Here is a 15,330-nt window from a genome sequence, read left to right as displayed (position 1 = left end):
GGCTCCTAGCCCCGGGCCAGGAAAGTTCCGGGAGCCGGAACTCGGCCGCTCCGTGCTCGGTGTAAGCTCCTATAAGTGTAGGCTCCAAGAAGCATTCCCCGCGGGCTCAGTTCCGGGAGCCGGAATTCGGCCGCTTAGTGCTTGGTGTATGCTCTGATAGGAGCAGGGTCCAAGAAGCAGCCTCCGCAGGCTCCCCAGCCCTGGGCCAGGGCGGTTCCGGGAGCCGGAACTCGCCGCCCCGCGCTCGGTGTTCGCTCTGATAAGATCAGGTTCTAAGAAGCAACCAGGCACTGAACCCTAGCAATCTGTCTGCAAGCTGCAGGCGAATGGCAGCCTGAAATTACCTGTTCTATGGCTGAATGAGCTGCGGTCAGTCGAAAACAGGGATGGTGACGTCAGCTTTCCAACATGGTGGCTGCTGGCCTCCTCTGTGGTCTGACCGGTGTGGAGAACCGAGATGGACCGCTTCCTTCCCCCGTCTCGAACCCAGAATTCAGCCCTGAGTACGGTGCTTGCACAGCTGGCAGAAACTGCAGCGCTGTATCCCTGCGTCGCTATCTCCTCGTTTCCCAGCTCACACTGCAGACTCTAGCCGCGGGGCGATTTGCTGAATAAGCAGTGTTACCCTCCGTGCGACAAACCTCTCGCGTTTGAGTCCCCGTAGCCGATCCTCGTGGGATGGAAATCCTTCCTCCAGGTTCTGGAGCACCCCACTATTGCTGGAAATTCCTAACAAGAAAGCCTTTAGCCATCCTGACTTGTCATACTCCCACACAGTGAAGCAGCACACGGGGGCAATGCACTCCCCTCGCCGCCATCTTCCCTCTCTCCCCAATAAATCTTAAATTTGGTCTTTTCATGTTATCCCATAGTTCTTGGAAGTTCTGTTCATGGTTTCTTAACATCTTCTCTCTGTCTCTGTGGTCAACTCTATTTTCAAGATTATATATTTTGTCTTCATTGCCTGAGGTTCTGTCTTCCAAGTGGTCTAGTCTGTTGGTGATGCTTTCTATTGAATTTTTAATTTGGTTTATTATTTCCTTCATTTTGAGGATTTCTGCTTGTTTTTTCCCCCAGAATCTATGCTTTTTTTATTGAAGCGATCTTTTACTTCCTGTATTTTCTCTCTGATTTCACTCTTTAAACCATTTTTTACTTTGCAAATCAGTTTAACTATGTACATTCTAAACTCCTTCTCTGACATTTCTTCCACTGTGGTGTCAGTGGATTCTGTCATTGTAGTATCTTGGTTTGTTTGAGGCCATTTTTTCCCTTGCTTTTTCATGTTGTTTGTGTGTTTACCCTTCTAACAGTATGGATCTGAAGCAGTAGAGTTTCTACCCTGTGGATTTATAGTGTCCCTGAAGGTTTGCAGTACCTCACTGTTTAGGGAGAGACAACTAATAACAAAAACCAATGCAAATGGTATACAGCATTAAACCAAATATTTCCTATTATGACATCTCCAATGTTAATTATCACAGAAAACAGAAATGATATAATCAGTTATTGCTTACCATAGAAACAGCGAGTTTGCAAAGGGTTTATCATTTCAAATGGTGCTATTAGCAGAAGAATAGAGAATCAAGGGAAACAGGAGAAAAAATATATATAAAGCAAAAATTAAATAAAAATAAAAGAATAAGAAACAAAACTAAAATATACTACTTAAACATCCTACTTCACACACACACACACACACAAAACTAATCCATGAAAAATAACTGGCTTCAAAAATGCTAGAAATGGGGAAAGAAAATTGAATGTATGCAAGTGTTCAAGTGCCATTAAGGTCACATTTAAATAGAGAAAAAGAAAAAAAAATATCTTGATGAAAAGTTAAGGAACTATTTCCATTAGAGTTCAATAGATTCTCAGTTTCTCTTCTTAGCAGTTTTAGGTGGGGGGTCTTCTGGAGTGTGATGCTGCACCCTCTGGACTGCTGGAGTGAGAGAGGTAATCCCATAGGTGGAATTCCTGGAGGCAGGGTTTATGCTTAAGCAGTCTCCAGGCTCTTTGCTGAATGCCAGTTGGTCTGGAGATAATCAGCGCACCCCCAGTGCCTAGTGCTTGCTGGTCCGTGCTGGAAGACTCTCCCCCAGGGAACTCCCCTGGTTTCCACTTGTGTGGTGGGGAACCCAGTTCTTACTCCCCTATGTCACCTTCTGACCCCACATTTCCTGGTGTCAGGTTCAGTCTCCAATCTCTTCCACCCCTGCCCTTCTGAGTTTTAGCCACAGGTGTCTCTCCTAGCAGGTGCGGTAAGTAATTGAATTGGAGGTGATGGGTAAAGCTGCGTGGATTTCCACAACCAGTTGTTCCCTGTGTAAATCTCTCCATGTTTGATTTTCTTTTAATCACTTAAGCACACTCTATGTCATGCAGTATGTGTTTACTGGGCCTGTATTTTGGGCCAAACTCAGATTTGTCAGGAATTGGCCCCCTCCACTATCCCAGTGCTGCAGCTGCAAAATGGTATATTCCTTTGTCTTCCTCACGCTACCTGGAGAGATGGCGGCTTCTTTCCCTGCGCAGGGATATTGTGCAGCTGTCCTTCAAGTTTGTTGGGAAATTTCTTTGATCTCTAAATGCTCTGTACCCAGACACACCTAAGTCCTTCCAAAATGTGGGTTCCTTTAATTCCCTTATCCCTCTACTATGCTCACAGAAGGACCACTCTGCCTGGAGCTTCTGGCCCTGCAGTGGCAGTGGCTGTGCTGCTGGGGATTTCTTCCTTGTTTTATTAGATCCAGCTTCCTGAGTTCCTGATCTACTTTGAATGTCCAGTTTTAAATTCCAGTAAAATCCCCCTATTGTTTTTGTTCACCCACCTTGCTGAGAAGCTGCTTGCTTTTTTTTGCAACATGGAGGAAAGTAGCTCAGGACATGGCACCAGGAAGTAGAGAGAGAGAGAGACACTGAGACACTCTCCTCACCATGGATAAAATATGGTATTTAAAGTGAACAGTGAACAATATAATGTAATGAAGAATATAATGAAAAGTGAGAAAAGAATTGCTCTTAGTTTGTTGGAGAATATTAGAAGAAAAAAGGCAAAACTTCAGAAGTTTATAGCACCTTGGCCCTTTAACCTTTCAATTGTTCCCATCCTGTATTAGCTTTTTCACTGTGGAGACCAAAAGATCTGACAAGAACACTTTTAAAGGAGGAAAAGTTTATTTGGCCTTTCTCCCTTCTTGGGTCCTCAAAGATATATTGACTTAAAAAGGGTTCAACAAGACAATTGTCACAATGAACCAAGAGCCTCAGTATCTTATTCTCTGTCCTACCCTAAAATTGTATAGGGAAATGAATTCACCTTTGAAAATTACACACTTAATATTTTCCTTGTCCTATTTTCATGTACTAGGTTTTACAACATTTGAAAATTAATAGTTCAGCCAGAATTTATATCATTATCTTGTTATCTAATACAGCAATGCCACCAGAATTGCTTAGGATGGTTTGCCATTATAATAAATGATCTAACTAATTTCTTATTTTCATACACCTCAATTTAAAATTTATAATTTACTTCCATTGTGAATTTAGGCAACAAAGCAGTAGTATTAGCAATGTCTACAACTGTCACCAGTGGAAATCTCAGATATCTTTTAGCATATCAAAGTTACCATAGATCTTAAAGTATCATTTATATACATCACTACTTCCACTACTTCAAACCAGAGTATTTAAAAATAACTTATTTAGCGTTAATAAGAAAGCTTACTTATGTCACAAATTAAAAAATTATTAGCTTTATTTAAGTATAATATATATTTTTGATCCTATGTACTTTATTTGACGTATTTAAAAATCCTCATTTTTAAAAGAGGTCCATAGGTTGGTTTCAACAGACATATCTGTGGTGAAAACAGGGTTAAGAATCCCTGAGACACTGAAGTTTAGATTCTTTTTTCTCTCTCCTCCCACAATTCCTGATAATCCTATAGTTTCCCTACTACCATAGGCCCATAGAATCCAAATTTCCTCTGGTCTTTGCACAGACTTTGGCAAGGACACCTCTGCTGGGTCTCTGGTTTCCTTGCTAAGTTCTCTGAAGTCCTACTATGTACGACACTGGGCACTGACAAAACTGGTGCTGGAAGTCACTTGATTCTGCAGTCTAAGAGCTGGGTTATCTAGGTTAATTGGCTTCTTTTCCTAAGAGTTCTACTGTACAGCCCTGACAGAAGACCATGTATATGACTATGAATTCAATGAAAACTGTGTTTCTTTCTACCTCTGGACTTCATGTTTACATGAGAACATAAAGCACTTAGACTTCATCCTTATTTTGACTTTATGACCCAAAACTTTAAATATACAAACACTTTTTTAAACAGACTCCCAGCTGTGCTCAGCTTTTAGTCTTTTTTTTTCACTTTCTGTTTTTTCAGTTCCAATTTCTAATTGATCACTACCTTTTGTTAATTACAGCTTAGCATTCTCTCTCTCTCTCCCTCTTTTTCAACTTTTAGTACAGGGGATTGAAGCCAGGTACTTAGCCACTGAGCCACATCTCCAATCTTTTCATTTTTTAAAAAAAATTTTTAGACAGGATCTTGCTAATTTGCTTAGGACCTCACTGAGTTGCTGAGGCTGGCCTCAAACTTGTGATCCTCCTGCCTCAGCCTCCCAAGTCACTAGGATTACAGATGTGCACCACCATGCCAGATTACAGTTTTGCATTTTCTACCTTTTTTTTAATCCTTTCTATTATTACTTTTGTTTAGATCCTCATCATCTCTTGATTGAATTGCTAGCAAAAAAGTAATTTATGGAAAGGGTATGATGGGTAAGGTGGGTTTTTACTGAAAAAAGTATATTTTAGTTGCTTTAGTTGGAGAATTTTCTTCTTTTTCTAGGACAGAAAGGGTATTGAATATGAAATCTGAGGCATATGCTCACATGCAGATCCACTGGGGTAGTGGAGTGGCTCTTACTTCACAGATCCCTGGCAAGAGTCAGGCATAGATTCAAGGACACATTTGGCCCTATTATCTCTGAAAGTCATTCTAGTACAAAGTACATTCTGTGTTAGATGTTCTCATCCTCAGATCTTTCATAAAGTTTTTTAAAAGTGTTACTCTACTGTGAAATTGAGGGGAAGCATTATTTCCTCTCCAAGGTTGGAGGAGGAGATATGAACAGAGACTCAGGTGAAATTATGCTCAGTTGAACAGCTATCTTCAAAGGAGTCATCTCAAAGAAGCAGTGCTACAAGGATGAGACCAGCAGGCAAAGCAGAAGATGCACAGAAAATTATTGTGGAGCATGCCTGTGGGCACCGCATTAGCAATCTCCCAGAAATGCTGGAAGTGGCAGGAGCAAGAGATGCACTTTCTACCTCCACTAGCGGACAAGTGGGGCCATATCACCATGACTTGTTTAGGAGTAATCTCTGATAATATGCACAGGCTGCCAGGCAGACAGCAAACATGTTATCTATAGTGTATAATTTTGAGTTACTCTAGATATCTTTGAAGATTAGTAAGGATTCACTTGACTCACAGATATGTTTATTTACAAATAAAATCATAATTCAGTTGATAGTAAGGCAATAAGTCAACTCAAATCCTCTCCTCCTCCACTTTATTGGGAAAGGTGATAAAATATAAAAAATAAATTATAACAACATCAGGAGAATATTTATTTAAAACTGGATCATACATAAAGGTGTTAGATTGGAAGATTTTCTCGATGCCAGTAATTTAATTGAATCAATTGGACTATAGGCTTTCTTTTATAAAGAAAAAGCATCATTATTTCCTTAATTTCTTATGCTCTTGTCAATGGTATTAAAAATACTTTTAAAATTGAGATATAATTCACATGTCCTAAAATTAACCATTTTGAGATGTAAAAAAATTTAGTTTGGATTTTTAGTATATTCACAGAGCTGTACAACTATCATCACTATCTAATTGCAAAACATATTTATTATCCCTCAAGGAAATTCAGTACCCCTTAGTAGTCACTTTTTATTGTTCATTCCCCACATTTTTGGCAAGCACTGATATACTTTCTATTTCTCTATATTTGTGTATTTTGTACCTTTCAATAAATGGAGTCATATGTGATTCTTTTTGTTTGACTTTTTCCCCCTAAGTATGATGATGTTTGCAGGTTTTATACATGTTATAATAGTAAGTCAAAGTTCTTCATTTTTTTTAAAGTACTGGGGACCAAACTCAGGACCTCCACATACCAGAAAAGCACTCTACCACTGGGCTGTCCCACAAACTAGTCATTCCTTTTTTTGGCTCAATAAAATGTTGTTGACTGATTATACAACATTTTGCTTGTTATCAGCTGGTAAGATTTGAGTTTACACGTTTTAGCTATTATGAATATATATATAATAATGCCACTGTGAATATTCCTGTATGATTTTTGTATTAAAAGTTATTTTCAATTCTCTTAGATATATATCTAGGAGAGGAATTGCTAGGCCATGTGACAACCCTATGTTTAACATTTTGAGTAACTGTCAAGTTATTTTCCACCTTGGGTGCACTATTTTGTATTCCCACCAGCAATATCAATATATTAAGGCTGCAATTTCTCTGCATCCTCATCAACCCTTATGATTTGCTGTATTTTTCCCCTTTTATTAGAACCATCTTACAGAGTGTGAAGTGATATTTCATTGTGGTTTTGATTTGCATTTCTCTAATTACTAATAATGTAGAACATTTTTTTTTTCATATGCTTATTGGCCATCCTAAAAAGTTTCAATTCAAATCCTTTGCCCATTTAAAATATTGAATTTTAAAAATAATGTAGGAGTTATTTAAAAATAATGTAAGAGTTATTTCTTTATTTTGAATATTAGATCCTTGTTGGATATATTATTTGCAAAGAACTTTTTAACATTTTGTGGGTTATCTTTTCATTTTCTTAATGGTATTCTTTGCAGAACATTATTTTTTTGTGTGTGAAGTTCACTTATTTATTTATTTTTCTTTGGTTGCTTATGCTTTTGGATGTGATATTTAGGAAAACATTGTCTAATCTAAGGTCATAAAAATTACTCCTGTTTTTGCTTTGGTAAACATACTTTTACTTCTTTAATCCATTCAATTTTGTACCTGATATGAGAAGTTGAATTCTTCTGCACTTGGATATCAGTTGTCCCAGCAATATTTTAAACAAAGCTGTTCTTTTACCATAAAATTACCTTGGCACTCTTGTGGAAATTATATGACCATACATGTATGAATTTTTACCAGAATTCTCAACTTATTCCATTGATCTTTATGTCTACTTTATATTTATGTATTAACTTGATCACTGTAGTCTTATAGTATATTTTAAAGCTGAAAAGTGTTAATCTCCAAAATTTGTTCTTTTATTTCAAAAATTTTTTGGGGTACTATTATGTGTCTCTTTTGAATTTTAGACTCATTTCATTCATGTTGTTAAAAGTTGGAATTTTGGTAGATATTGTATACAGGATCTATAGATAAATGGAGAGTATTGATAACAGTATTACATCTTCCAATCCATGAATATGGGATATCTTTCCATTTATTTTGGTCCTCTTTAATTTTTCTCATCTATGTTTTATAGATTTCAGCATATAGGTGTATTAGTTTGCTATTTGATGCTATAACAAAATATCTGAGGCAGGCTAATTTTGTAAAGAAAGCAGGATTATTTAGTTTATAGTTTTGGATGCTGAAAGTCCAAACAACATGGCACAGGGACTGGTGAAGGCCCCATAGTGGGTGGAGGGAGTGATTATATGGGAGTGAACAATATCATTTTCAAACAGGAAATCAAAGAGAAATTTGGGTCCCACATTCCCTTTTAAGAGCATGTCCCCACTTGACCTAAAAACCTAGTAAGTTCCATCTCTTAATGGCCTACCACTTCCTGTCACCACACTGAGGATCAAGCCTCCAACATCTTTGAAAAGACAAGATGAAAAGAAGCCTGTTCCTGTGCCAATTCTCTGGGAAACCTACCTGGCTCACCCCTGAAGGTAACTCACAGCTGTCAACTCATGGATTTTATTCCATTTTTATAATGAGAATTTAAACAATGCTTTTCAGTGTTGTTGATTTTCCTTATATATAATGAAACAGAAAGACCTTGCTGTGTGGCCCTAAACAAGTCCTCTCATCTATGCCTCACTTTCCACCAGTGAGAAGTGGAGGATCTAGCTAAATTTATGAGACTGGCCTTGAACTTTTCTTCCTCCTGCCTCAGCCTCCTCAGTTGCTGGGATTACAGATCTGTGCTACCATTCCCAGCTCACAACATCCTTGTGAGTTTTCCATGGACACAGTCTGCAGAAAAATGTAGGCCTCATGTGTTGTCAACTGCCGACAACACAACCTGGAGATAGTGCCCCTTTGTGCGTGCCTTCCAGGTTCAGTTCTGGCATCCGTCAATCAGTGGCTTTAACAGATCATCAGAAACCTGTACATTAGAAGTGGTGTAGCTGCCAACAACCAGCTCTTGCTGTCCAGCAACCAGATCACCCCAGTCATCAACATCTTGGTAGAAGATGTAAATACCTTCTCTGAGGATATCTAGTACACACAGGTGCCTGTGGCTGATATATCCATTGTGCAGCTCTATGACTTCTTTGACCCTATCTCCAACATATCCACAGTGTGGAAATAAAGCAGGGCTATACAGTGCTACGCTTTGCTGCTGACATGAGCTGCTTAGTTGGGCTTTGTGCCTTGCCTACATCATGAAGTACCATGCCATGTCCCTGCTGTAGGGCCACGCATGGACCATGTAAAGCCAGCCCATCATCTGTTTTGTTTTGTTTTTGTTTTTGGTACTGGGGAATGAATCCAGGGGCAATTTACCATTAAGCTATATCCAAGTCCTATTGATTTTTTGAGACAGATCTTGCTAAGTTCCTGAGGCTGGCCTCAAACTTGCAGTGCTCCTGCCTCAACCTCCCAAATTGCTTGGATTACAGTGTGTGCCACTGTGCCTTTTTCTTTTTCTTTTTTCCTGGTACTCAGGGACACTTAGCCACTGAGCCACACCCCCAGCCCTTTTTTTTTTTGTATTTTATTTAGAAACAGGGTGTCAATTAGCAGGCCTGGGTTTTGGGAGCAGCTCATCCAGTATAAGTTACAGCTGTTTGGTAAGAATACTGTGTTCATGATCATGTCCCCAGTATGAGTGATCCCTGACATCTATGAGAAGAAGGTCAGTTTGATGATTCCACTGTGAATCATTCCCTAATCCCTGCTTTAGGGTCAGCATACAGACCTCTTGTTGATATTATACCAGGATCAGAACTTGAACAATCTATCTTTGTTGATACAAGAAGACACCAGATGATGCCTTTTATAAGGGCAAGAAAAAAGGAAGAATTGCTACAGATTTTAATCTTATAATCCACATCTTTAAAGATTAAACTTATTTAACTTTTAGATGGTGATGATAAGTTTTCTACCCCAAGAATGGCAAGCCTTGGCTGCTGGCCAGATGGTGAAGTGAGGCAGGGAATACACTGGACAGAGACTGTGCTCCAATGTCTGTGGCAGGTCTGGAATCCTGATACCCGTTTTTCCCCAAGCTGACCAACTCTGAAATAAATCTGCTATAATCCCACTTTGTTCTTTCAAACCCAAAGCCAGAGCCTTAAGCATCATGGTACCCCCCGAAATTTTCACATTAAGTATCAACCTCCTGGTTAAGTAGCCTTAAAGCAGTGTGTTCTAGGAACCCTAGGGGTCCCAAGTAACCACTCTCTGGTTTTCTAGATCAAATTTACGCAGAAGATAATTTTCAAATAAAGATTCCATTGTGTAAAATTTTTTAAAGATTTTTTTTTTCTTGAATGCTATTCTATGAGACAAGATCTTAAATTCACCACCCACACTCTTTGATAAAGGTGGCTTGTGACAGCCACCTTATTCTCTAGGGCCTGTGATAATAGGTCTGACATCAGGCCTCAAGGGATCTAGAAAGGCTGGACCTACAGAACTCAGCCCTGTCACTACTCTCCATGTGACCTGGGTCCTCTGGGAGCCTCAGTGTCCTCATCTGTGAAGATCAAACAATACCACAGAGCTGAGTCCAGTGTATGCTTTGTGCTTAGTGTAATGGACAGCTCTCATCATGAATGGTATCCTTCCTTATTGGCCCTGATGTCCCAAGTCAAGGCATTCATTTGTATAAAGGCATTTCTCCCTCTGTGCGTAGTCCTCTTTTATTTACAAGTGCTTTTCCAGAAAGTCACTGTGTGGGGGAAAAATGGTCCAAATACTACCTCAGAAGAGGTCTCAGCTCAGAAGCATCTTTAGAGTTCCCACAGTTTAAGCCAGGTGTGACCTAGGGATCCTGAAGCAAGGAGCACAATTCAAACTTCCCTAAAAAGACCTTTTTGTGAATTGCTAATCATTAGAGCCAATAACCCAGTCTGACTGATTACTGGGATCCACGGGAGCACATGTCAAAAGGACAAACCAGTGGGCTCCACCAATAGACCCTGGAATCCAGGGTTGCTAAAAACCCCTCTGTAAGACCAGTTGTTCCAATTCAGAGCTTCAGAGACAGCATAGGAAACAAAGAAAAATGTAACTTCAATTGGTAGCTTGGTGCAGAGCTGTGTGTCCAGAGCCCAGTGGAGGCCAAATTCCCCTTTAAACCTACCCACACCCAGAGCTTCTACAAAGGGAAAGCCCTAGGTGCATTGCCATAGACTGATCTTGTTTTACAAATGGGAAACAGGCCCACAAAACTACTTTTCTGGCAAAAGACCACATGGAAATTTAAGGCTGTTTTTTTTTTTTTTTTTGGTACTGGGGATTGAATCCAGGGGCATTTTACCACTAAGCTATATCTCAGTCCTCTTTATTTTTTGAGACAGATCTTGCTAAGTTGCTGAGGCTGTCCTCAAACTTGCAGTGCTCCTACCTCAACCTCCCAAATTGCTTGGATTACGGTGTGCCACTGTGCCTTTTTTCCCCCCCAGGGACACTTAATCACTGAGCCATATCCCCAGCCTTTTTTTTTTGTATTTTACTTAGGGTTGCTAAGTTGTTGAGGCTGGCTTTGAAGTGGCTATCTTCCTGAGCTACTGGAATTACAGGTATGAGCCACTGTGCCTAGCTTAATTGGTCATATTTGTGGGTTTTTGCGGGGCTGGAGATTGAACCCAGGGCCTTGTGCATGTGAGGCAAGCACTCTACCAACTGAGCTATATCCCTAGCCCTAAATTGGTCAAAATTGTAAGACATAGAATTCATCATTTAAACCATTTTAAAGTACAATTCTTGGGCATTTAGTATATTTACAATGTGGTGTTAACATTACCATATAATGCTACAACATTTTCATCACCTAAGGAAACTTGTACTAGTGACTCACTCTCCATTCACTTCTACCCTCATCTTCTCATCAGTACTAATCTGCATTCTTTCTCCATGAACTTGTCTACTCTGGATATATGATATACATAGAAAAATTCTACATGTGTTTTTTTTTTTTGTCTAGCTTCTTTCTTTTAGCATGATGTTTTCAAATTTCAAGTATGTTGTAGAATGTATAAGTACTTTACTCCTTTTGATGGCTGAAGAATGTCGTGTCATATAGGCATACCACATTTTGTTTATTCATTCATTAAATGGACATTTGGATTGTGTTCACCTTTGGCTATTCTGGTTGCTGCTACTAGAAATTTTCATGTACAAGATTTTGTTGGAACATGTGTTTTCATATGTATTTAGCAGTGAAATTGCTGGGTAACATCAAAAATCTATTTTTAACTTTCTAAGGAACTGCCAAATTGGTTTTCTAAGTCGCTACACAATTTTATATTTCCATCACAGTTCTGCAATGAGAAATTCCAAAAGCATCTGAGAAAAAGAAAAAAAGAAAAAAAAAAAAGAGAAAAGAAAAGAAAAGAAAAGAAAAAGACAAGCTCCTGAGAAGATTTCTCAGGAATCCAAGGGTCAAAAGAGTTTTTTGAGAATAAGATCCACATTCCCCCTTCTGGGCCACTGCCTGAGCTGGTAAGTGTAAATGGGTTAAAATGCCACAACATTCTTATAAAAATTTAATAGCTTCTTTTCTTATTAAGTGTTCCTTTGGTTTTTGTAGCTTTTTAGATTCTAGAGTTCTGAAAATGTTGTTTCTAACATTCTTTGTCAGCTTAATTGTTGCTTTAATGGGGAAATAGAGAGGTACCTGCCATGTCATTTTTTGTTATATCAATTTATTATTATTTTGTTTTTTTACGTATATTAATTTTATTGGTTTTATCAATAAAATTAATATAAGTAATTGGTTCAGCTCAAACTAAAAATGTGATTTTCATTTTGAACAGTAATAGCTTAAATTTTAGTTCAGTTCTTTTAACCTTATCTGGGCTGATTAGAGTTCATCCAATGTAAACATGGATTAAGAAGTGGCATTTTGGCAGACATTTGGGCAGAGCTTATGTACAGACTCTGGGATACTCTTCTCTGACTGTCTTCTCTTTCTGGTATGTGTTTTTATTTTTCCAAATATTGTGGTTACTTTGATGCCTAGAGAGGCAAGTTCATAGTGAATCCTACTGACTTTTGCACTTCAAGACAGTGAGATTGTGTGTTTCTCTCTAATTTGTAGTTGCCTAATGTTATGAACTTGGGCCTTAGTTTTTTGACTATTAAAAAATGTATTATTTTACTATGGTAAAATACACATAGTATAAAACTTACAACCTTAACTATTTTAAGTGTGTAGTTCAGTGGTATTCAGTACATTTATAAAATATTTATTTACCATCATCCACTTCCTTCACCCTTTTTATCTTACAGAACTGAAACTTGGTACCCTTTAAACAGTGACTTCCTATTCCTTCCCTGTCACAACCTCAGCTCCTAGCATCTAACATAATTTCTTGTACTCTATCTCATATAAATGTAATCATAGAGTATTTGTCTTTTTGTAACTGTCTTACTTATGGACCATGGTTTTCAGTTCATCCATGTTGTAGCATGTATATGTTGAGAGCCACAGCCAAGTCAGAATGGCCCCTGGCATTTTGCCAGAAGTAATGGTTGAGAGGCGACTCATTAAGATGATGCTGGATTGATTCAATTGTATATAGATCCCTGCTGTCCTCCTCGGGCACCCGCTACTTTGGAGTTCCCATTGAGTTCTCGCGGGGTTCCGAGAGTGAGTGCGCGTGCAGCCTGGTGGAGGGAGTACCGGTTGGTGTGTGGTGTGTGCCAGAGAGGAGCTGCGTGGGTGGCGTTCGGGAGAGTTCCCAGGGAGTGTGCGTGGAGTGCTGTTGGAGTTCAGGCAATAAAGTTTCCTGTTTGCACATACAAGTGCTTTGTGGCGGCTCGGTGATTTGTGTCCAGCCAGACTGCGGCATTTGGTGGCCCATGAGGGGAATGCCTGAAGGTTGGGGGTAAGTAAAATTGCTCGCCCCTGAGGGAAGGCGAGAGAATGGGTGACCATTTCAAAAAACAATGTGTTCTTGTTTTGATTTCTTTTGTTTTTGTTTCAAGCTGCCTGTCCCTAGAACTTTCTCAGGCAAACTGGGGAAAATGGTTGGCTCAAGGTTTGAAGTTGTTCGTTCCTGAGATAGAGATAGAAATAGACCACGAGTATACATTTCAAGAAAATAGGAAAATTGATACAATGCATTTTTGTTCAGTTTTGGTTTCATTCTGTTTCGGATTTGTTTTGTGTTATCTTTATAGTAGAAATATGGGATCAGAAATTAGTAAAAAACAAACCGAAAGAGTGTTAAGTAAATTGTTAGAGGTTCAGACTATGGTAGAAATCATGTTAGATCAAGCAAAAGAGAAGGTCTCTCAAGCTCGTCAGACAGAGAAAGAAAATTTAAAGGAGGAAGGACTATCAGGGAAAAAGTTATAACAGGAGGCTGCTACAAACACCTTTCTATCACCAGAGGGCATAAGTGTCCAACCAACAGCTCCACCTATGGGGCCCCCAACCCCCGTAGTTGATAGATGGGATCATGAGACAGGACCTCAAAGATTAGCATGCTCTGTACTTGAGCAGGCAGGAGGGCAGTGAATTCACCGTGCTTTAGATTTCAAAACAGTGAAGCAGTTAAAGGAGGCTGTAACAACCTATGGTCCCCAAGCACCCTTCACTGTAAGCATGGTCGAATCCATTACCACCTTGGACATGATGCCAGCAAATTGGGCTAGTATGTGTAAAGCTGTGCTAAATGGAGGGCAATATTTGTTATGGAAGGTTACCAATGAGAAATTTTGCACGGAGACAGCTAGGCGATATGCAGCAGCCAGTTATCCTCAGAGAAATCTAGATATGTTGTTAGGAAGAGGACCTTATTGAGGATCAGCAGCAACAAATTAGATATGATCCTGCCATATACTCACAAATTGCTGCAGATGCGGTTAGGGCATGGAAGACTTTACAAGGACATGGAGATTTACAAGGTCAATTATCTAAGGTAATACAAGGAGCTAATGAACCTTATGCTGAATTTGTAGATAGGCTTATTCAAACAACTACCAGAGTTTTTGGGGATACAGAGCAAGCAAAGCCATTAATTAAACAGCTAGCCTATGCCCAAGCAAACAAAGGGTGCAGGGAGGTCATTAGACCATGGAAACATGAAGATTTAAACACATATATTAAATTATATAGAGACGTTAATGAACAAGGGCAAGTCTTGGCAGCTTCAGTACAACAGGCCTTAGATGCCAGGACAAAAACATGCTAAAATTGTGAACAAACAGGACATTTTAAAAGGAGTTGCCCCATAGGAGGAGGGTTTAACAAAACTAGGTATCAAAGGGGTAGAACACCGGGTATTTGCTCTCGATGCCATAGAGGGAGACATTGGGCTAATGAATGCCGTTCTCAAACCACCATAGAGGGTACTCCATTATCAAAAAACGGACAAGGACCAAGTGTTTACCCACGATATTGTGGAGAAAGGCATCGGGCTCCATTGCCAAAAAATGGACAGGGGGGCCCAATGCTCTGGGGCCCACGACCACAAATTTACGGGGCACTGGAGGAACCCAGCAACACCATCAGGGTAGTGCCCAGGACACATTATCCATCAGATCTCTCATCAGACAAACCAGCGGGAGCGCAGGGTTGGACATCTGCGCCTCCGCCAGAGCAGTACTAACTCCAGAGATGGGAGTCCAAATTATTCCCACAGGAGTAAAAGGACCTCTTCCCCAAGGAACAGTAGGCTTATTGTTAGGACACAGTTCTTCTACTCTAAAAGGACTTATGATAAGTCCTGGGGTAATTGATCCCGATTGTGAAGGTGAAATAAAAATTATAGCTAGTTCTCCAAGAGGTATATCAGTGATTTCACCAGGAGATAGAATAGCACAGTTA

At 39.5% G+C, this 15,330-nt stretch overlaps 1 pseudogene; it reads left to right on the top strand.

Annotated features, from left to right (window-relative positions):
* The first annotated feature begins 5,228 nt into the window (after nt 1-5,228).
* On the top strand, nt 5,229-9,207 carry LOC107149513 (annotated as a pseudogene).
* The last annotated feature ends 6,123 nt before the right edge of the window (nt 9,208-15,330 follow it).

Source organism: Marmota marmota, unplaced genomic scaffold (genome assembly GCF_001458135.2).
Source record: "Marmota marmota marmota unplaced genomic scaffold, marMar, whole genome shotgun sequence".
NCBI lineage: Eukaryota > Metazoa > Chordata > Mammalia > Rodentia > Sciuridae > Marmota > Marmota marmota.
Note: the sequence above shows the minus strand (reverse complement) of the source record. Positions and strands in the feature narration are given on the sequence as shown.